Below are 23541 nucleotides of genomic sequence, written 5' to 3'. Positions count from 1 at the left end.
TCACTGCAACTGGACCCCTGCAGATGGCAGATGTGCTGGCACCAAATGGCAGAGCATGGTGGCAGCGGGCAGGCAGGCAGCAGCAGATGGCTCGTGGGAGGCTGCTCTAGGCTCTGGGGGGCAGGAAAATGGCCTTCTGGGCATGAGCGTGGTCTTCCGTGTGTTGTTGCGTGGCCAGCTTGATACGGAGTGATTTGGCACGTGAAAAAACTGCACGTCAGCGTGTAATTCGAGGAAAGGCCCTGTGACGTTACGTGCGCAGGCGTTTCCCTCGTGACGGGTGCATAGTGAATCAGCACATGAAAAAACTGCATGTCCCAGTGTTAATGCGTATAATCCGAGGAAAGGGCCTAAGCGCGTAAGTGACGTGACACACACGGGCATTTTCCTCAGCATGGGTTAAAGGTGAGCGGGGCCAGCAGTTCGCTGTACGTGCCTTTTGTTGAGACCGACGTGTGTGTTGCTACTTCGTGTTGTTTTGCGCGCCATCACTACTTCACAGCGGATCAAGGACGCATCTCTTCTTTTGGCAAGGGTATTGGCTATGCGTGTTTTTCATTATCACGCTAGTCAGAAGGTGAGTCGCGCATGCTATTTTTCCCACTGCGGGCCCCCCCTGTGTATCGCGTACCATTTTTGAGGTCATAGTAGCCTGCATGTCCCACGTGTATGCGTTTTTTGTGTTCCTGGGTGCCACCGTGTACTGCGGGAGGTTAATTCGACATATGTGGGCTACGGCAGTTGCGTGCACGGATTTACAGCAGTTTTGGGGTGCCTGAGCATTGCGTGACCCGTCACTTAATCACCGAGGTTACATACAGCCTTGCAGGTGCAGGGGTGCTGTTAACATCTTGTATCCCACCCCCTTCACCCTAATTGCCCAGGACAATTGTCGTGTACACCTCCCATTGGCACTACTACATCTGTACCGGCACTACTCCATCTGTGCCATGGCTGGGAGGCCACAAAAGGTGAGGGGTGCCTCAGCTGGGTATACTCCCATGGTGGACGTGGTCAAGGGACGTGGGAGGGGTGACCAGGGAGTAGTGGGACTCCAGGGTGTCCAGTGTGGCTGCAGAGGGGGACGAGGCAGGGGTGCGCCAGCTCGGCACAATGTTGTGCCACATGTTGGTGCAGTGATGCCACCATCCCCTGTGGCTCTGGGAGATGCAGTTCTTACATCTGGCACTGGCGCCCATGTGACCCAGCAGTCCGTTTCATAGACAACGACGGGCCTGTCACAAAACACAATAAGAAGCCGAATGAAGTCGACCCTCCCACCGTGGTTGGCACAGGTACCTGATATATATATATAGACAGGACACCACGTGGCAGCCAGTGGGGGGAAGAGGGCTAGGGAGAGGTTGTGGATAGGGTGAGGAATTTTAGGAACACCGGATAGAGGGTAGAGGAAAAACCTAGTTTGGATAGGACTGGGGAAGTACAGGGAAAAACCCTACACTTAATAATACTTGTAACACCATAATCTGCAATACCTTGATTTCTTGATTTCATATATGCCTGTTACCTGATAACCCCTACCTTGAGAACATCTTAATACATGTATCTCACACTCTATATGTCATCGACATGAAACAAACAAAGCATGATTAGCAAATGAAACATACAATGGGAATTCTCCCAAGATGAAGACATGACACATGGCCCCTTGGTATATGCAACACTTAAGCAACTAACAAGTACAACGAGCACAACAAGTACTTAAACGTGTATAACAGAAAGATTTGTTAAATGCTTTCTTGCAGCATAACAGAAGAATATGCACAGTCTCTCAGTAGGTCGTTGTCCCCATACGCCTAACAAACACTGAGTATCTTTGTGAGCAGGCTCGTAATCACATGTGCATTTCATCAATGACCAATAAGCCCTTCCCGCACTTATCTTGTGTCCGGGAAGCTCCTGAGCCTTCCCGGACGTTGAATACTGTTGCCCGTAGCAGCCGTGAAGAACTCTCTTCTCCCCGCTGCCAAGTGCTCCCGCCTGCCGCCTCTGTGATCATGCCAATTTCATAGCGGGCGGCTCCTGACTCTTCCGATGCTGCTCCGACCGACGCAGCTTCGACCTCCAAACAAAATAAGCCACACCTGCCGCACGCCGTGAGCCGCTCATAAACTGTTAGCAATCAAGATCAGCTGGCCCCACGCGCCCGTCAGTAAACTACCCAGCCTCCCAAGTACTGCCGGGAATTGTAGTTTCGTTGGATTTTTTCCGTGTTTTAGCCCTCTGAGCCCAGTGTACACATGTTTGCCCTTATTCCTGACAGGGCCCAAGGTTAGTGGTAGCTGCAGGTGCAGCTGTGGACACCACCACCCAGGCTCAGGGTCTGCCAGTGCAGGCTGCGTTGGCCCTTGAAGAGTCCATGGAAGATTTCCAGGAGGTCAGGAGGCACACCGTAGGTGCATGCAGGGCTGCCCTGACCGAGGCATGGGTCCCTGGGGCAGTAATGTAACCTGCTGCCCCGACCAGCTGGGTGTTGGCAAGTGCAGGGGCAGATGCAGCCGACACCACCCCGGTTGTCAGTCTACCATCCAGGACAGTCCCTGTCAATGACCCTGAAGCTTACTTGATTTCTTTATTCTCGTCCTTCTTCCCAGGGATGTTGCTGGAGGAAGATAAAGATGTCCAAGAAGACTCCGGATGGATGGAGGAGCTGAAGCTGGGCAGGTAAGGATGGCTGCGGTTCTTCGTCTTCTCTCGCCCGTGCAGGCCAAGGTGCTGAGCAGGACCCGGTGAACGTCACGCTGCAAGAGCAGAATAACGCCAAGCGCGTGCCTCGAGTCGGGCTTGGTTTAAATACCCAGCAGGTATCCCAGGTGCCTTCGGGGTGGGCCCCGCCCTGAATGCTAGACTCCTGGTTGCAGTTCCCCATTGGTCCTTTTGGGAGCTTCCATGTTAGTCCATTGCCCATTGAAACCCACACCTGCCATGTGAGCCTTATGCCAACGGCGCCAGGACTGACTCCAAGGGACTCGAGAGGGGCAAAGTAGGGCCCTTCGGTCCTTGTTAAAATACTGTGGCGAGAGCCAGAGTTCCTTGGCCTGAGGCTAAGGTCGTGACAGCACTCCCCCCTAAGGCCCCTCTCAAGGTCGTTCTCCTGTCCGGCCCCAGCTTGGAGGGGTGCTCTCGATGAAAACGTTCAAGCAGGCGTGGAGTAGGGGTGTCACGGTATTAGTTTTATGACGGTACGATAACCTTCTTGCCAAATGACGGTATATCATGGTTATCGCGGTATAGCATGTGGAGTTAACTAATCTTAACAAATATTTTCTAAAAGGTCATAAATTGACAGATTTATCATCACAAACAAAACCAGGCACCCAGGGCCAGAATTGGGCTTTTCAACATACTTTCCACTGAAATGCCTTGCTTCCACCAAACACAAACGCACGTGTGGAGAGGAGGAGGGGGTGGGGGAGAGCCCTGCTGCAACTGGCAAAGCAAACTGAATAGCTTTTCTTAAGTGGTCATTTAGGCTTTATGCTCCCCCACTGGCTACTGGTGAAGATGAACATGTTGCCATCTTGATAACCTGCATGCCAGCGATCAATGGAGGCTGATGGTAGTATACGCTTGTGCGCATATACACACACAGACATACACACAGACACACACACAGACGCACTATATTTACGTTACAGCCTTTAGTTTACTTGCGGGCCAAAAGGTTTCAGTACTCACGGGCATGTTACCCTTTGGTATGGCAGCAGGGAATACCCACAGAGATGAGTGAATTTCGCAGTGTGACTTATTATATGTAAATTCAATGATAGAACCAGGGAAATCCCCCATTGCCATATGTTTAGAGAACATTATCCATTTATAAATATATAAACCCCAAAGCCGCCAACCCAAAGTAAACCCTTTTCCTTCTTGGCACTGTATCTATTCTTCCTATTGCTAACATATTGATTTCGTGTCAGGCACGTGTGGTTTATGGAATGGCATTAAAAACTGCTCCAACTGAAACTACTTGGCAGACGGCACATCCAAAAGTGCAAGACCAAGACTGCGCAGCACTTGCTTACTGCAGCCTTTCCAAATCAGATTGAAAAGCACACTTTACGGTATGAACTGTATAACGGTATAAACAATGTGACGGTTATTATTGTTCAATTAAGTGGTTCACGGTATCTTTAACGGTATACCGTTATACCGTTACATCCCTAGCGTGGAGCAGGGATGTACTCACTGGGCTCCCAAGTCCTGTCCTGTGGACCGTATCCTTTCCAGTCCACTAAATAGTAGTGTTGTGTCCTCACATACTTGGAGTCCAGGATGTCCCTTACTTCGTATTCAGGTTCCCCATGAACAATTACAGGTCCTGGTGGAGTAGTTATTCGGGTTCCCGGCTTGACCGGCTTCAGAAGAGATACGTGGAATACCGGGTGTAATCGCATGTGGGCTGGCAGTGTCAGCTTTACAGCAGCTGGATTAACGATGGACTCAACTGGGTATGGTCCTAAAAACCGTGGGCGAAATGTCCGAGTGCCTTTTAGAGGTATATGTTTGGAGGCTAGTCACACCATATCCCCTACGTGGTAGTTAGGCGCTTTAGTGCGATGTGGGTCCGCGCACCTCTTCTGGAGCATCTTGGCTTGTTGCAGGTGTTCTTGAGCCTTCCTGAAAGCCTGTGAGATGGTCGAGTGGAGGGTTGTGATGGCCGGCATTTCTAGTGTCGTAGGGACGTCTAGTTCGAAAGTGCGAGGGTGTCTTCCATATATACCGTAAAGAACGGCGTTTGCCCAGTGCTGCTGTGCAACGAATTGTTATAGGCGTATTCGGTGACCCATTAAAGATCCTTCCAATCCCCTTCCGCCTGGTGAAGCATGCAGCGCAAGTATTGCTCGAGAGTCTGATTCGTTCTCTCAGTTTGACCGTCTGTTTGGGGATAGTGGCTAGAGGACAATCGGATGTCTATTTGGGCCAATGAGCAACACTTTCTCCAGATGTTGGACACAAATTGGGTACCACGATCCAATAATAAAACTGAAGGGAATCCATGCAGATGCACTACGTGCTCGAGGAAGATTTTGGCGAGACCGGATGCATTTGGCAGACCCTTGAACGGGAAGTAGTAGGCCATTTTAGAAAATGAATCCATGATCACCAGGATGGTGTTGTAGCCTTGACATGAAGGAAGGACGGCAATAAAGTCTATAAATAGCGTGTGCCATGGGGCCGGTGGGATGTCCAGAGGTTATAAGAGTCCAGCAGGTTTTTGCTTGGAGGATTTGTTTTGGGCGCAGATACCGAAAGAAGAAATTAACTCAATTACAATCTTACGCCACGCTGGCCACCAGTAGCTTCTTTTCACCTTAGCCAAGGTTTTAGCAATTCCCAGGTGGCCTTCCATGAGGGAGTCATGGTACTCCAAGATGACCTGTTCTTGTAGTTCTTTCACCGGTACAAACAGCCTGTTTCTATGATAAGGAAATTGGTCCTTAATACAGTAGTGTCCCCCTCTGGAACCCCATTCTTGTAGTTGCTCCTGGGTTAAAACTTGCCGGACTTCGTATAGAAGCTCGTCCTAAGTCATGGTGGTTGTGATGCCCAAGATTATGTCCCCTGGAATAATAGCTACGGGGTCCGGAGGTACGTGCTCAATCTCATTGATGCTCATGAGAGAGAGGGTATCAGCCTTGCCATTTTTAACCCCGGGTCGGTATGTGATCACATAGTCATACTCTGCAAATAAAAGGGCCCAGCGTAGCTGCCGAGATTATTGAGCTTTTGCATCCTTTAGATATTGGAGATTTCGGTGATCTGTTATTACGGTGATGGTGTGTCTGGCTCCCAACAGGTAGTGTCGCCAAGTCTTGAAGGCAGCCTTAATGGCTAGTAACTCTTTGTCTGTGATAGCGTAATTGAGCTCCGACAGCGAGAACGTTCGTGACCAAAAGGCCACTGGATGTAGTTGGCCAGTGTGTGGGTCCCTTTGCGATAGAACTGCTCCCATTGCCATACTGGATGCATCCGTTTCCACTATATAAGGGAGGTCTGGACGTGGATGTCGCAATATTGGAGCAGTGGTGAACTTCGCCTTGAGTTCCTGGAAGGCCTTTTCAGCTTCTTCTGTCTAACAAAACATCTTGTTGCATTTCCTCAATAATGAAGTAATCGGGTGTACTATTAGAGAGAACCCAGGGATAAAACAGCGGTAAAGGTTTGCAAAGCCTAACATACTCTGGACTCCCTTGATTGAATTCAGTGCTGGCCAGTTGAGGACGGCGTCGACCTTGTGAACATCCATTCGTATGCCCTTAGGTGAAAGGACGAAGCGCAGGAACTCTACTTCCATAACATGGAACAAACACTTCTCCAGCTTGGCGTAGAGGTGGTGTTGTCGGAACTTGGTCAGGACTACCCGTACATGCTTAACGTGCTCTTGCTCAGATGCCGAATACACCAGGATGTCATTGATGTAAACTAACACACAGACATCAATGAGCTCTCTAATGACATTGTTCATGAAGTATTGGAACGCAGCTGGGGCATTGTACAGGCCGAATGGAATCACTTGATATTCGTATAAGCTGTACTTGGTACGGAATGCCATTTTCCACTCGTCCCCTTCTTTAATACGCACTAGATGGTAGGCATCTGTAAAATCCAACTTGGTATAAATCTGGGCTTCCTTGACCTGATCTAATAACTCCCGGATCAATGGTAGGGGATAACGGTTCTTGATGGAGATTTGGTTCAATGCACGGTAGTCGATGCACATTCTCAATTCTCCTTCCTTCTTCGGTACGAAGATTAACAGAGCCGCGGCAAAAGATTTGGACTGGCAGATGAAACCATTGGCTAGGTATTGCTTCAGGTACGTTTTCAGGTGTTGGTTTTCAGGTTCAGTGAGTGCGTAAATATGCCCACATGGAATCAGGGCTCCAGGTAGTAGGTCGATCTGGCAATCGTGGGGACTGTGGGGTGGCAGGGTATTCGCTTGCTCCTTTTGGAAAACATCTTGAAGTCCTGGTATTGCATCGGCAGAGTGGCGACATACGCTAGCAGATCCTGATTTCCTTGACAAAGGGATAAGAGTTTGTTATCTAAAGCCTATCCATGGGGGAGCCAGGCGAAAAGCTTTTCCAGCTCCTGCTGAAAACCTCTGAAGTCCTGTAAAAGGGGATTGTTCCGGCTGATAAACGGCACCAACCAATCTGCTGCACTTCCACTCAGGTAGGAAAAAACGAAGGCCACATGTGATTGGTCAGTGGGAAACGCCCCAGGTCTACACAGAAAATGGAGGCGACACTGATTCATGAAGGTCGCATATCGTCGGGGGTCCAATGAGAATCGCTCTGGTGGAGCTAATGGTACTGTTCCAGGAATAGGTTGATCTGGACCGGTTTGCTCGCTGGAGCTGGCGTTGAGGGGCCTGCTCCCGGCAACTGGGCTTCTCTGGCTTGCGATTGAAGGAGTTGTCTACCAAGGTCGTCAGTTCGTTCTTTGGCCACAATTAGTTCTCTCCGCAAGGCGTAGGTTTCCTGTCAGGCTGAGTGGACCTCTGCGCGTAACTGCCCCAACAATTGGGCCAACTGGTCTGTTTCCGAGGTTTCCATACTAGGCGCCCGGGTGGATTATTAAGTACGGCTTCGCGTTCTGTAACACTCACCTTGTATCCACAGGGACGCCGCTCGACTGGTCGGGGATGCTTCTGGGAACACTGCACCTTCTCAGGAGTTCATGCTGCCAGGGGTCAGTTCTAGAAGACAGAGGTGGATTTAGCTACTATTCCTTCCCTCAAGACCCACCTCCCTGTGTTCCCCTTGTGGTTCCACTTGGGACTTCTCTCACCATGGTTTTCCTTAAGGCCCGCTCTCCGTCCTGCCGTTCTGGGCAGGGACATGTTTTCGCCGGGCCCCGTTCCGCCGAGTTACTTCGCTGGCGTGGGCCTGGAGTCTAGACCGGCTGCAACTCCACTTTTAGGTAAGTCTTTCGTATTAAGAATAAATGTCTGTAATTGTAGTCGCTCCGAATAACCTTCTCCTTCTTTCTTGCAGGTGCTGATGGGATGATGGTCGAAACGAGCTAATATTGGTGGCGGAGCTCGGGGAGGGTAAGGATGCGAAAGCGCTGTGCAGAGAGCATCCTTGTAAGTTGTCTAACCTGTGCTGTTGTTCCTTGCAGGTCGTGGGAGGAATCCTGGAAGAAGAGATCAACCAGAACCAGTCGCCGGTGGACGATGTTCGAGAGGCGATAGCCTTCCAGAATGGTTTGGTAAGTAAGCTTACTTGATGTCTTTATTCTCGTCCTTCTTCCTAGGGATGTTGCTGGAGGAAGATAAAGATGTCCAAGAAGACTCCGGATGGATGGAGGAGCTGCAGCTGGGCAGTTAACGATGGCTGCGGTTCTTCGTCTTCTCTCGCCCGTGCAGGCCAAGGTGCTGAGCAGGACCTGGTGAACATCACGCTGCTAGAGCAGAATAACGCGAAGCGCGGGTCGGGCGTGGTTTAAATACCCAGAAGGTATCCCAGGAGCCTTCGGGCAGGCCCCGCCCTGGATGCTAGACTGCTGGTTGCAGTTCCCCATCGGTCCTTGTGGGGGCTGCCATATTAGTCTGTTGCCCATTGAAACCCACACCTGCCATGTGAGCCTGATGCCAACGGTGCCAGGACTGAATCCAAGGGACCCGAGAGGGGCAAAGTAGGGCCCTTTGGGCCTTGTTAAAATACTGTGGCGAGGGCCAGAGAGCCTGAGTTCCTTGGCCTGAGGCTAAGGTCGTGACACCCCCTTTCTGGGCCCTCTCAGATCAAGCTGACATCTAGCTCACAAATAGAAACTAGAAGATACCATGCTTTGGAATGTGTCTCTCCTACAAACACAGTTTGCTCACAGAACAAGATCATTATGTTCTCTGTAACAAAGAATCCTGTCTGTGCCTTTGCAAACTGCAACTGTTGCTAAATCAAGTAATATAGATTAACAAAGAAACATCTTAGAAGGTGTCATACTCGTCATAATTATCAATCACCGAACCCTTGCTCAGGAAGATACATTATGGGCAGTTTTGATGTGTCACAAACTCATTGTATGGTGGTCTTTTGGTATATATGTCATTGTTGTAGAATGCTCGCTCTCTTGCGTCTCACGAGGTCTGGGTGACACACGTTGCGAGACGTGAGATCCAGTCGGCCGACTGAGACTATTTGCTTTGCAATAAACCCTAGATTCTGGGAATTGAACCTTGTGTCTGGCGTATCAGTTCGTGTATGGTGATTGTGCCTTGTTTCCATGCGCGAGGGTCTTCCGGGCCTATCAATGTGGCATGATCAATACATGATCATGTTTCTAATCTGGCAGTATTTTACCACATTCTATGTCAGGGGTTACCCGAGCAAGTACAAAGGCAACTAAAATAGCAAGTGGGAATGAAAGCGAAGCCATGGGCTGAAATACAGATGACAATATTACATCATTGTCGACTATTGCAGGAGAAAAATAAGAAGAAAGAGGATGCTAAAAAACTTGAGAAAGCCAAGTTAGTCCAAACATTTTTCAAAATATGCCATAGAAGGGGCAGCAAACAATCAGTGCCCGATGAACCAAAGAGGGAATGATTTCTTGTCACAAGGCAGAAGCATGGGCTACAGAGGAAGGGGTGGATTCCAAAATAGTCAAGGTGGGTTTCAAAATACACAGAATGAGAATCAGAATGCACAGGGAGGATTTAACCAAGGGGGACTAGTCAGACATGCTCCTCCTATATGTTGGACTTGTGGGATGACAGGACACATTGCACATATATGCGGGAGCCAAGGGAATGTACAGAATGGCCAATTCTCAAGAGGGGGACAGCTTATTCTCCACCATATAGCACAGAGTCTAGGGAAGGGTTTGCCCAAGATCAGACAATGTATCAGACACAAGCGACGCAAATGCAACAAGCACAGCAACCACACCAAGCACAAATAAATCCACCAGAAGGGAAGTCACAGCATGCCCCCTTGCAGACACAACAGTATGCGAACACCGGACTGCCATTGACACCTAGAATATGGGCTATCACTGTGGTGGGAGGGAATCTTTTCACGGGTGCAGGGGTATGCATGTATCCGCAATAGGACAGCTCACAGCGTGACTTGATCAATTCAGTACTATCAGTGACACCAGCCGCAAGAGGAACTAAGGGTTGATGTGACGATAGGAGTCAAATCATTTTCTTTTTTAGTAGACACTGGGGCTACTGGTTTATGTATACGAGAGGGAAAATATCCAATGTCGGGAATTGCCATGAATGCTCAGGGATTCTGTGGAGCTATAAGTCAAGTTCCTTTTACTGATGAATTACCAGTCTCTATAGGAGAGTGTGACATGTCTGTTCCATTGTTGTATTCACAACAGACACAGTTAACATTTTGGAAAGAGATTTGATGACAAATTAATATGACAATTTCTTTAACTGACGAAGGTATAGTGTGTTCCACTCCTGGAATATACTACATGAATGTCAGCAAATGTATATTGGCATTCACAGGGCAAGTGGCTCTGCGAGGCGTATCAATAGAGTCTGAAGTTTTTCCTTATGGGGTAAGCATTCTATTGACATGGCTACCTGACTTAGTGGGAACTATTATGAGGATACCTGATGAGTTCTTGTTTAGACCACATATACCTAGGGACGGAGAGGAGGGACAGACTATCCCTATAGAATCAGAAGCAGCCATAGTATGAAATGAAATGGCGATGCTTGAAGGAACGGATGGTGAGGGTAGACCATGGAGAACAGTGATAGCTCTTGAAGAAGGGTGCAGGTTGACTAACATTTCGGATGACATGTTTAGCGATGATCCAACAGATGATGAAGTGGTGTTCTTTATGAGCATTACATATTGGATAAGAATAGAAAAAAGGGAGATCCCACACCGAACAGTGATAATGCGGCACGCCCAGCATTTTTTGATGAAGACTTGGAGAAGGTGCCAAGTGACATATGAACTACAGGACCTTAAGACGCCGGTCTATTGAAAGCAATAGGATAAGTCAAAATAAAGCTGAAGCCAGGGGCAATTTTACCTCGAGCAAGACAATATCCCATGTGGCGAGAGGCTGACAAGGGCATTTTTAAGACTATTTCAGCATTAAGGGAGCAAGGTATTCTGGCACCGTCAGAATCGCTGTGTAACACCGCGGTGTACCCTAGGAAAAAATTGAAGGGAGGGTTGTGGAGATTCATACAAGATATGAGACCGATTAACCAGATTCTAGATGCAGAGTTTCCTTTAGCTCCTAACCCGCCAACAATACTATGCAGTATCCCAGTAGAAACGCGATACTTGACAGTGATTGATTTGAAAAATAAGTTTTTATCAATCCCGTTGCACAAGGACTCACAAGACTTAACTTCATTTATGTTGCGCCAGACTTGTCTGAAACATACCAGGCTGCCTCAAGGGTACTGAGAGTCTCCATCGATCTTTAACAGAGTCCTGCAGATATTGATAATATTATATTGATGATACTAATAAGGTAATATTGATTTGAAAAGTGCTGTGATGCAGTACGTAGATGACATTTTAATTTTTAGCACTACAGAAGATGAGTGCGGACAGTACTTGATTCAGTTGATGACTATTCTGGCAGATAAAGGATACAAGGTAGACAAAGAGAAGCTACAGTACTGTCAATAGGAGGTGTTATACATAGGACAGTTGATTTCACATGCAGGAAAAAAGGTGACACCTGAAAGGGCTAAGGCGATTATGAAAACTGTAAAACCGCACACAGTGAAACAGACGCAACACATTTTGGGGCTATGCAATTATGTTACAGCCTGGGTATTTGAATATAGCACATACACAACACTGCTTTTGCAGGCTTTAAAGAAACCACAGGTGAATAAGGAAACAATAGAATGGACTGAAGAAATGGAGGAAGGATTTGAGGAGTTGAGAAAAGCAATTTGCACAGTTCCTGTTTTAGGAATTCCCAATTATGCTGAGGAGTTTTTCTTATTTTCGCAAATGGGACAGTTATGACAGCAGTGCTTAAACAGAGGACCACATTTAGGTACAAGCCCCTAGCATATTATAGCAGGATGTTACACCCAGTCATGAAAGGAAACTTTACTTGCGAACAGTTGTTGGCAGCCACCCCATTCGCAATGGAGAAGTCTAAAAGTATTGGAATGGGCTGCTCCATGATGCTTTTTGTAGAGCATGCTTTGTTTGCCATTTTAGAGAAACCCAAAGGTACATTGTGCCTCATTCCAGGTTTGGAGCTAACCATGGAGTAATTAGCTCCATGGTTGCCTCCGAAACTGTCCCAAATCTGGCATGGTGAATGGAGTAATTACCGGTCCATTCCAGGGTTGGAGGGACCGGTAATTCCCCATTCACCTTTTGCCCTTCCTCATTTCCATTTCTGCCCCATAGGGCTCAATGGGAATGGGGAAGGAGGTAATTACGGCACCGTAAATTACAGTACCGTAATTACCTCCGAAGTACCTTTGCGGGTCCCGTACTTTACTCCTGCTAAAAGCAGGAGGTAAGGAAGGACCTGCAAAGGGACCTCGGAATACGGAGGTAAGGGATTACCGGCATCGGCACCCTTACCGGTGCGGTAATGCCTTACTTCCAACCTTGGAATGACCCCCATTGACATCCCAGAGAGCCTCTGCTTATGAAGTAATGATCTCCAACCTAGCGATTAAAATAGTTAGATCTAAAATAGTGAGCCCTGGCACATTTGTAGCTGAGCCAGTGTTAGAGGGCGAACATGTGCATGACACTGCAAATTATGTTGAATTCTATGATGATATACCACACGTAAGAGAGAAGGGCCCTCATTCCGAGTTTGGAGGTAAGTACCGGTCATTACCGGCATGGAGCAAATACCGTGTCCGAGCTGGTAATAGACCGCTAAAAGCGGCCTATTACGACTTCGTGGGCACAAGCTTTGCACCATGTCGGTAAAGTACCTAGCGCCATGCCGCAAAAGGGACCCAAAAAGCCCTTACCGGCATGAAGCGCACAGTGTATAACACTACCGCCATAGAGTAAAGCGGCAATAGCGGTGGCCGTAAATAACGGTGGCAGTAAATTACGGCTACCGTAAATTACGGCCACAGGTAAATAGTGGAACTGGAAACAGCGTCATCGCACAGGAACGGGAAGGAGCGCGATGGCCATCTTTAAAAATACAATCCATTGCCATCCTCACCAGGCAGGAACCCTGGGACCATTGTGAACCTTGTAAAAGCCCAAAAGAAGCACCAGGAATGCCAAAAGCACCCAATAAGGGAGGAGACCCGCTCCGCAAGCAGCGCTTCAGCCCCGATGAATTGCAGATCATGGTGGACACCCTCGAGGAGCATGCCAACATCGTCTTCAGCTGAGACATGTAGAGAGAGCCGGTGCTCAGGAACAAAAACATCTGGGCACTTGTGGCCCAGAGGGTGAGCACAGTTGGCAGCACCCCCCCGCATCCCCAAGGACTGCCGCAAGCGGTGGGACAACCTGCAGATGAGGGTGCGAAGCATCCTCTCGGCAAACCGCAGCCAGACACAGGAGACTGGAGGGGCCCAAGTACCCCCATGAAACTGATGCCTGCATGCATATCCCACCCATAAATTGAATGTAGTGCCGTTGCATACCCAAATGCCCATAACCCCCAAATGTCTGAATATGTGAATGTAGCCATGTATGAAAGTTGGCTTCCAAATCATCACTCATGCCGTCCCTCTCTTCTACCCCCACAGGCAGTGAGCATGAGAGCGAGGACCACAAGACCAGCTGTCCCACCACCTCCAGGGGCAAAGGCAGGGTCCGTCGCATCCCAGCAAAGAAGAGCACACCTGGAAGCGCAACACCGGCTCCTGCGAGGCCCATGGAGGGTGCACCACCCCCACCCCTCCCTGCATTGGCACCAGGAACATCGGCAATGCCAAGGTCGGAGGAGTCAAGCGTCGCTGGGGAGGTGGCAGCCACGGCCCCCCTGGAATCTGTTGACAGCCCCTTTTCCACTTGTGGAGCGGCAGAGGAGGACACATATTCAGTCGTCCACACCCCAGAGGCCAGCACCTACCCACAGGTCTCATGCAGCAACTCGGGCGAGCCAGGCACACCTGGCCAATGTGTCCGTGGACCATCACACGAACAAGCCAATCCTGTGCCCAGTCCCCCAGGCGAAGCCCTGCCAGGTCATGGCAGCACAATCCACTGCAGGGACGACACACCATCAGCTGACGTGCAGCGTGCAGCGCAGCTCACCGCCCTCATCACTGAGCTGATGCAGGATAATCGGCAGGGCAGGGAGGAGTGGCGGGAGGAATTAAGGGCAATGCAGCAGGTGGTGACGGACAGCACCAACCGTCTATGCAATGTCCTCGGACGCATTGCCGATGCCCCAGAGGCTGCATGTCCTTCACAACAGGCTGAGCATGAGGGCACCCCATCGACCAGTAACTTGACACAGACGAGCCCACTGCATCGGTCACACCGTTCCCAGCGCCGCCGGGCCATGGCTACCCCTGACCCAGGGAGCGCGGAGTAACTGGTCTACCAGCCACATGTGGCGTACATGGACACCATGGGACTAGTGTTGAGGAGTTGGGGGGAGGGGGAGGTGGGTGAGGGTGTGTGGGGGAGTTGGGGGAGGCAGAGGGTGGGAGGGTGTGTGGGGGAGTTGGGGGGGGTGGGGTGGTGTAGGGTTTGTTATTCACTTAGGCATTTTCAATTTCAATACACGGTTTGTGTTGCAAAGCTAAACCAGTGTGGACATTCATCATTGCGCATGTGTCTTTTGATATCTGACAGTGCATGGTGTACATGTATCCCCACACCCAGTGCCCTATGTCCTCATGTCATGACACCCTCTGCTGACTTGTGTGTCAGTAATATTGCCCAATCAATGCTTGCCACACGGCATGTCCCTCCTGTGCATCGGCACCATGATGCTGGCCTGCCCCTTCTTCCTCCTCCTACCCCTCATCATCATCTGGTGGTAGCAGTCCCATGTCAGGGGACAGGGGCACGTTCAAACGGATGCACATATTGAGCAGCATTACACATGCCATGGGGATCTTGGACACCTTCTCATGGCTGTAGATGGGTGCCCCACCAGACCGGCTGTCACGCTCACCTGATTCCCACGGAGGCGCAGGTCTGGCTTCGAGTGCTGATGCTTATTCTATGGTGAAGCGCAGGACTCTGAAGATGGACTCACTGGCTCGCAGGAATATTCCCCTGTGCGTGAAAAGGGAGTATTACCTACTGACGGAATAATGCTCAAGCCTCCCACTCCCTTCCAACCCTCCACGATACCCTTCCTCGATTCCCCGTGAAGTCTCACCTTAGGATCTGGAAGGATTTGTTCTCCATCCTGCTTCTGATGCAGGGGCGCGTTGAAACCCAGTTACTTCACTGGATTGAGGTTTGATGGGAGTTCAAATAAGCTTGACTATTCAGGTAAGGCGCTGTAAGAGTTCTGTAGCAAGTTCAAAAGTTCAAGCTTAATAATAATGTTCATTGTCTTATTGCAGCAAGCGCTAACGCTTATGTCTTTTTCCCCTTAGGGGCCGGGGTTCGGAATGCCGGAGATATGGCGCCGACCCGAAGTGAAACGTGCAGTTCCAGTAAGTGACAGGTAAATTCTGGATGAGCGTTCGGGTAATGTCTTTGCATTCGCTCATTCAATGTCTTTGTCTTTTTTCCCCATAGGGGCCGGGGTCCAGAATGCCAGGAAGCGGCAGGACCCGAAATGAAATGGGAATGACCCAACAGGTAAGTCTTAGAAGGATACTGAGCTTTTCCTATTCCCTTCCTTCTCTCACCTTGTGTTCTTGTCTTTTTCTCTCTAGGCTCTGGGATGTGGCTGCGGATCCGGATGATCGCTGCTGAAGATGGAGGTGCCCAGGAAAGGTGAGTGAAATGCAGCGCTGCAGCGATCGAAGCGAAATGCTTTTAAAATGATGTCTTCCCTTTCAGGATCGTCGGTGTGAAGTCTCTGTGATGCAGCTTTAGCAGGTAAGGTCTTCTTTCTCTCCAATTCTCTCTTAGCAGGTGACCCAGGATGCTGACAGGCGTGGCTGAAGTCCAGAAGCAGGAGCTGACACGGTGAGCGTCCAGCTGCGAGGAGCAGAACAACGCGAAGCGTGAGTTGCTGATCGGGTGTGGTTTAAATAGCTTTGGAAGAAGTTCCAGGTATGTATCCTTCCACCAATCAGGTATGTACCCTTCCCTGAACACACCCAGGGGAAAGTAGTTCCACAGGTAAAGTAGTTCCATTCAGGCCTGAAGAGGGCCTGGATGTAGCAGCATGGTTTGCAGCAGGTAAGTGCACCTTAAAACACTTGAACACATGTCTAGCTTTATGAGCCTGGCGCCGACAGGGGTCCAACATGAGCCTGGCGCCTAAGGCGCCAGGACTGTGTCCAAAGGGCCCCAGCTTGGGCCCGCTGGCACTTCCCTGGGGGAAATGACGCCTGCCTCTGGGGTTGCTGGGTCGGACCTGGCTCCTTGGAGGTAGGCATCATGACACCGGCGGAGGCAACGAAAGCGTGCCTTCAACATCCAAAGGCCTGCTTAATCACCACACGTGTACGGGTATGGGAACGATTGTAGGCCTCCTCGTGCCTGTTCTGTGGATTTCAGACAGGGGTCATGAGCCACAGCGTCAAGGGATAGCCACCATCACGCATGAGAAGGGAATGAAGGTAAGTGTTTGAACATTCATGGTGGACTACTGAACTAGTCGTACATGGCAGCAGGTGATTTCTGCCCATACGCACATGTCCCTGGATGCATTGGCCCCATTCCTGGCCCCGCTATGTGTCCTGTGCAATGGAATGATGGAGGGGGTAGCATCTTCAAGATGGTTTATGGTGTGCACTCACATCTTGAAGAACATGCATCGTATATGCATGCCGCAATCTTGGGGTAAGATCCTTGAAGTGCTGTGTTCTGTGAGATTTGGTAGTAGGGAGTGTTGGCTGTAGTCAGTAGCATATTCGTCATTCTGCACTGATCCGTACTATGGTGACTTACAGCACTCCTATGGGTGTGCAGTACTAGTGACGCGGTGTGGTAGCCCTATTGGGCTCAGTTCAATGCACTCCCAGGGATGACTCTCCGGTGTGGTGATATGCTGGAAGCAGTGACATAGTGCATATGCAGTGCATAGTGCTAGATGCCCTTACGGTGGTGAGGGCCGCCGATGAGTGGTGCATGTGTTGTGGGATGTGGCCTGGTCACCTGTTAGTCATGTGGTGTTAGGTGTCGGCCTTACTTCATCACTGTGGGATTCGGTAGTCATGTGCCGTTTCACTGGCTCTGGGGCACAGTGTTCAGTGAGGTGCACATCGTGCACTGGCGTCAACATTTCCACCCAGGTGGAGTTTGCATTCCCCCCCTTCCCACCTAGGTGGAGTATGCAGGCACCCACCTCATAACCCCGATGCACTGCCATGGGCCAGTCAGCCAACTCACCATGCAGCCAGGCACGTCGTCCAGCATGTCGCTCCATATAGAGTGGTAGCGTGGAGTTCCGCAGGACTAAAGAGTTATGAGTTGATTACGGATATCGGGTACAGTAATGTGTGATGATCTTGCTCGTGTTGCATACTATCTGCACGTTGATGGAGTGGTATTGCTTGCAGTTGCGATACGCCACCTCCATGGTATGCGGGACCACCAACTCTATGTGGGTGCAGTCGAGGGCACCTATACAATTTGGCATGCCTGCCAGTGCATGGAAGGCAACTTTTGTATCAAGTATCTCCTGGGGGGTCCGTGGTAGGGATATGTAGTCCCTTGTATGCTTGAGGAGGGCATCCAGCACTTGGTTCAGTACCCGGGAAAATAAGGGTTGTGAGGTGCGATGCATGTGCCCCACTGTGTGCTGGTAGGTGCCTGTGGCAAGGAAGTGGAGCACAGACACGACCTTCAGTAGAGGGGGGATGGCGGTGCGTATTTCTATGAGGCTCACTATGTCGTCATGTATCAGGTCCACTATGGTGGTGATGGTGTCACGGTCAAGCCGGTACAGGGTGTGGATCTGCTCAGGGGTTAGGTTGAAAGGACTGGCTCTGATGCGAGGGATTGGAGGCTGCCGGCGTGGTAACGGTGGCTGCACTGGTGGGGCATGCTGGGCCCGTCTCACCCTCCTTCTCCTCCTGTGTATCCTCTGTGGTGGGGGCTGTGGTTGTTGTTGTTGCTGTTGTTGTTGTTGTTGCTGCCTTGCAAATATGGCCTCCAGCTCCAGTAATGCTACTACTATTGGTATCATCTTGGTGTGGGAGGGGGTGTGGTGTGTGGGTGTGCTCCTTTCGTGCTGTGCCAGACTCCATTGCCTCCACCTGTGCTGATCGTGTGCACCTGTGGCTCTTGGAAACACTGATCAGGTTTCTTAACACCTTCTCTGAGACGCCGGTATTTACTCCATGCCGTTAAGGTACTTTTCGGGCTTCAGGAGGCTGTTATTTGCATATCTGCATTATTTCGGATCAGCTCCGGTTTACGGTATGCCACTAATATCAGCATGGTGTGTTGCGCGCGCCACCCTAGACCGCTATTTACGGCATCATACTTTATGGTGCCGTAAATAGTGGTCTGGTTGGTCAGAATAGCCTGTAGCGGCAAAGGATGCCGGTAATGCTTTACCAGCATTGTTTTTCCCTTACCTCCAACATCGGAATGACCCCCAATGCCTTGGCAGGAGGGGAAATCCTTTTTATTGATGATTCTTTGAAAATTGATCAGAATAGTGGGGAGAGACATTCTGGCGGAGCTGTAGTGAGGCATAGAGCGAACAGGGAATTTGTAGTCGTAGTAAGTGCAAGGCTACGTCTCATTTCTCAACACAGGCAGCAGAATTAGTGTTGCTTATTGTTGCCCTCGAAAAATCATGCAAGGCAGAAAGAAACGGTGTACAGTGACTCTGCTTATATGACATCAACCGTACACGCAGGGCTAGCGCGATCGAAAAGGAGGGGCTGCCTCCGGTGTGGATGGCACCCTGGTGCAACATGCATCTCTATTTGAAAGGCTTATCAAGGCACTACAACTCCCAGTAACTATAGAAATTGCTAAATGCGCAGCAGACACTAAACAAACAGATTTTATTTCTTGCTGGAATTAAGCCACTGACGCAGAAACCAAGAGGGTTGTGTATTCTCCAGATATTTTATGTTTTGATACTCAATGTAAAGGAGAAAGTAATCAAAATTATGATAATACAAGAAAGATTCAATCACTTGCCAAAGACTTAATCAATGGAAATTCAGGGAAGTGAACCACAGGAAAAGCAGGAATTATGGAAACAAAGGGGGTGTTCTCTATCTTCCACAGAAGAATTATGGCGACAGGACAGCACTGGAAAGCTGATGATGCCAGTAGCATTGTTAAAGGTAGCACTTGAACAGCTGCACTACCCTGCGCATGTAACTAGTTAAAGTCTTGCCGCAACAATTGCAGAAGACTGGTTTATTCCAAAATTATTAGAACACGTTACATTTTATGTAGTATACTTCATTGTATGTCGTTTGCTGCTGGGAATACACTCAGAACGATTAGAAAAGTAATTCTTCGACCGAATGGTCCTTTTCAGCATTTACATATTGACAGTTGATATTCTGCAGGTGTGTAATGGATACAGGTATCTGATAGTGGTGGTGTGTCCCTTCTCAAGGTGGATTGAAGCAGGTCTGTGTACACACCCTAATGCCACTGGCGCAGTGACATTTTTAGTATGCAAAGTCTTTCTGAGATGGGGTGTGTGTGAAGTGCTGAGATCCGATAATGGGCCACATTTTGTCAATGTAGTATTTGAGCAGATAGGACTCTTGTTGAGCATAAAACACAAGATTTCTTCTGCTTATCACCCGCACGCAAGCGAGATAGGTGAGACACTCAACGGCCTCCTTAAGGAAAGGATTGCCAGATTAGGTTAACATTAAAGAAGGGATGGATACATTGCCTGCCCTTAGCTTTATATGCCCTATGGAATCAGCCTGGTTCAGACCACCACTTCAAAACCCATGAACTAGTAAAAGGGAGGTGAATGAGAACGCCTGTGTCTCCTCCATCAAGTAGTTGAAGTGATGCCCAGAGTACAGTAAAACTGTTAGGAAATGAGTTACGTAATTACTTGACATGTATGACCTCTAGCATTTCAGATCAACCCATGCACCGGGGGGTCGGTCTCAGAACACAGATGAAAACCATTCAGCAACTAGATCAAGTGAACTATTATCAGCAGCTTGACTATTTGTTAGCGACACTGTGCTAATAAAAACTTCACTAGGAAGTGGCACAAGCCGAGATTTGATGGTCCCTTCATTGTTGAAAATGTCACTCCTGAAGCAGTAAAAGTCCAAGGTAGACAAAGCGTGGATTCACCTGAACGACGTAAAGCTGTACACCAATGAGACCGAAGTACCCCCAACAATCGATTCAGAAGCAAGACAAGAAGAAGAATTTCAGCATGTGCAGACTCGATCAATGACAAAGAAAAAGGACGACAAAGCTACTAGTTGTTTAAAAATGCAAATTGCATTTGGACTGTGACTCTCCTTGAACACTCTTTATAGATATTATAGCAGGCATGCAACCTGTGCCAAGAGTCACAGAGATCTTTTGAAATTAGACTTTAAAATATGTTGACGTATTAAAAAGTATGCCTGAAAAACAGTTTTCAATTAAGAAACACACTAAGTTCCTATTTGGTTAAGTCTTCGAATCTATGGTATTGACAAATGGAGATGCCCATAGACTTATACTTGCTGTTTTTGTGTTTATCCATCAAGCTTATCCTGCTCTTGTCAGGAGAGACGTGGACATTCACACTCTTTTGCAGGATCCTAAAAATGGCCCAGTGACCAGAAGGCTGCTTGTAGCAATAGTAGAAGAAATATTATTACTGCCAGATCTATTGCCAATACCTGATTGATTGTGTTTTTCTCCTTCAACAAACCGGCAGTAAAAATGAGACATTGAAACTGGTATGATTTTGGGGAAAGAGCAAGCACAACCAATACCAGAATGGCACAAATGGTGGGGATTAATATGTTGGTTCGTGATTTACATATGTACAATTATGCTATGTGTCCAGGGACGTCATTTAGGGGTCACCAGAGATCATAATTGCGACCTCTGAGGTCTCCCTTGCAACCTCTGTGGTCTCCCTTGCGACTTCTAAAAATGTTTTTTAAAAATATATTTTTTTTCTTCTTTTTTTTGTAATGCAAGCTCCTGGGCTGTGGCCAGCACCGTGTGGCTCTTTACTTCTGGAGTGGTTGGCTTTCTTGTTCAGGCCCCTTAAAAAAGAAGATAAATAAGAACAGGAGTGCCACAAATCTAGCACTTTCAGCACTGACCCTAAATAAGAAAGAATAGGAATACCAAATAATGTGTCTTTCTGGAATTCTATACAATAATTGCTAGACTCATTAAAGGTTTATTTCAGGCACACTTCAGGGGGTGAGTCACTGATTTAGTCTGTTCTTAAACGCCTCAACTCAGCCTTTCATGTAAATGAGTACCAACACAGGGTGGGTGATATTGGGTGTACATTTGTTTTATATAAAGCGCTTAAGCGTAAGTGCTATATAATAACACATCATTATCATTTGGTCATGGACGTCTTCTTGCATTCACAGTAATTTGGTAATATGGGCCTATACACACTGATCTTAACGATACATATGGCGATCCATTCTTGTATGAAATGTACATCACATTATAGTGATAGCCTAACCATATTTTTTGTAGTGCACAATGCTAGGTGATGCCACTTCCTGTTTTGTCAATGGGTGCAAGGTTGTGTTCCATCGCTTCCCGTGATATCACTTCGGGTGGGGTCAAATGACATCACCTCCTGTGATGTCATTAGGGGTTCAAGGGTCATGTGATATCACTTCTGCTACCCCTGGCATTTTGGTGAAATGACATCCCTGTTTGTGTCTTTCTGTTTCTTCTGATTCACATCTTTTATGCCATTGATCCAAATAAGACAGATGTCCCCCTGATCTTCCCTACTCCAGGAACTCTTGTAGATTTACCCATTACAAATGAGCCAAAACCTCTTGTGATGTCTCCCCAAAGTAGAGATGCTTTAGAGTTGTTTCTACGGGCAGCAAACATTCTGTTAGGGAGACACAAGAGAAATGCAGAGGAAGATAATGAGGGGATAGACACATATCTAGTTAGTACAGCACACTTGGGTAATAGCATGTGGTATCAACGCATGAGGAAGGTGGGAGAGAAAACATTGAAGGAGAGTTGCTATGTGTGCGCTCTCATACCCTATGCCATGAGTGCTGCCCGAACTTCAATCTCTAGAGAAATTCCAGAACACGATGTAAAATGTCTTGTTTATCTTGCAGCATGTATGACCAGAGGACAGTTTCAAGGAAATTGGGCCACACTGCGATGAAGATCGAAATGGTCATTCTCATATCAGGATGACTATATCAAGACTAAAAAGATGGAAAAAGAACCTGCATGGAAAAGCAAGATGCTTGTGTATCCCGCAGACAGGAAGAGGTGGTCATTGCGGAAATGAAGAGGCTGAACTGTCCTGATAAAACAAACACTGTGGATGCCTGGATGTTGGGAATTATCCTAGATGTTAGTCTATGGACAATTGGAATCCAAGAAGGGATTGGAAGATGGAGTGATGTCCTGCACAGCTCATCTACAGACAGTGAACAACAGATGTTTGAAGTCGTGGGCCAAATATGTCAAACTATTGACATGGGTAGAAAATGAATCAGGTTCAATGATCATAATCCCATTGACAAGTACAACATTATTCTTTCGAAGAGAGGGAAAGAAGCATGTGGGGAAAAAACAGAGGCGGTAAGACTACAGTTGATGTCTCTCAAATGGGAGCAGGAACAGCCGTCCTGATGGATCGATATTGGGCTTGTGGGTCCAGAGCCTACATGAAGCTGCCCAAAGACTGGGGAGGGACATGCTCTATAGTGCATATCCATGTTCCAGCATTAGGGATCCCTAAGAGTGACCTGAACATTGGAGAGTTTCCAAAAGCAGATGCAAATTTGAGTAGGAGAAGATCACTCAAATTTCTCTATCGAAAAAGAGGGAGAATTATTTCTCAGCTAAATTGATACAGGCCTTTGATGCTATTCTATATTGAACACAGGTTGTTCAGCCAGACTTTAGCGATATTCATGGCTATCTTTATGCCTGGATTCCAGACAATGGCGAATGCGAAGTGGTTACAAATCACTCACTGGAAGCTCCTGCTGACAACCAACACTACCATAAAGGGATTAAATACTATCAAAGAAGAATTGAGGGCCATACAATTGGTGACCCTGCAGAACAGATATGTCCTTGACATGATCACAGCAATGGATGGAGGAGTTGGTGCCAAAATCGGGCTAACATGTTGCATGGTTATACCTTCTCAGGAAGACGAGAATGGGACCTTGACAGAGGCCATAACATTGCTGACGAAACTGCACGACCAGATGGAAGATGAGACAGAAGACATTGCAGATGACAGTTGGTTTGCCTCTATCTTCTCATGGATTCCACAGTGGATGGCAAACTTTTT

The sequence above is a fragment of the Ambystoma mexicanum genome, chromosome 5q, assembly GCF_040938575.1.
Source record: "Ambystoma mexicanum isolate Mex_15411 chromosome 5q, UKY_AmexF1_1, whole genome shotgun sequence".
In the NCBI taxonomy this organism is placed as follows: domain Eukaryota; kingdom Metazoa; phylum Chordata; class Amphibia; order Caudata; family Ambystomatidae; genus Ambystoma; species Ambystoma mexicanum.
Note: the sequence above shows the minus strand (reverse complement) of the source record.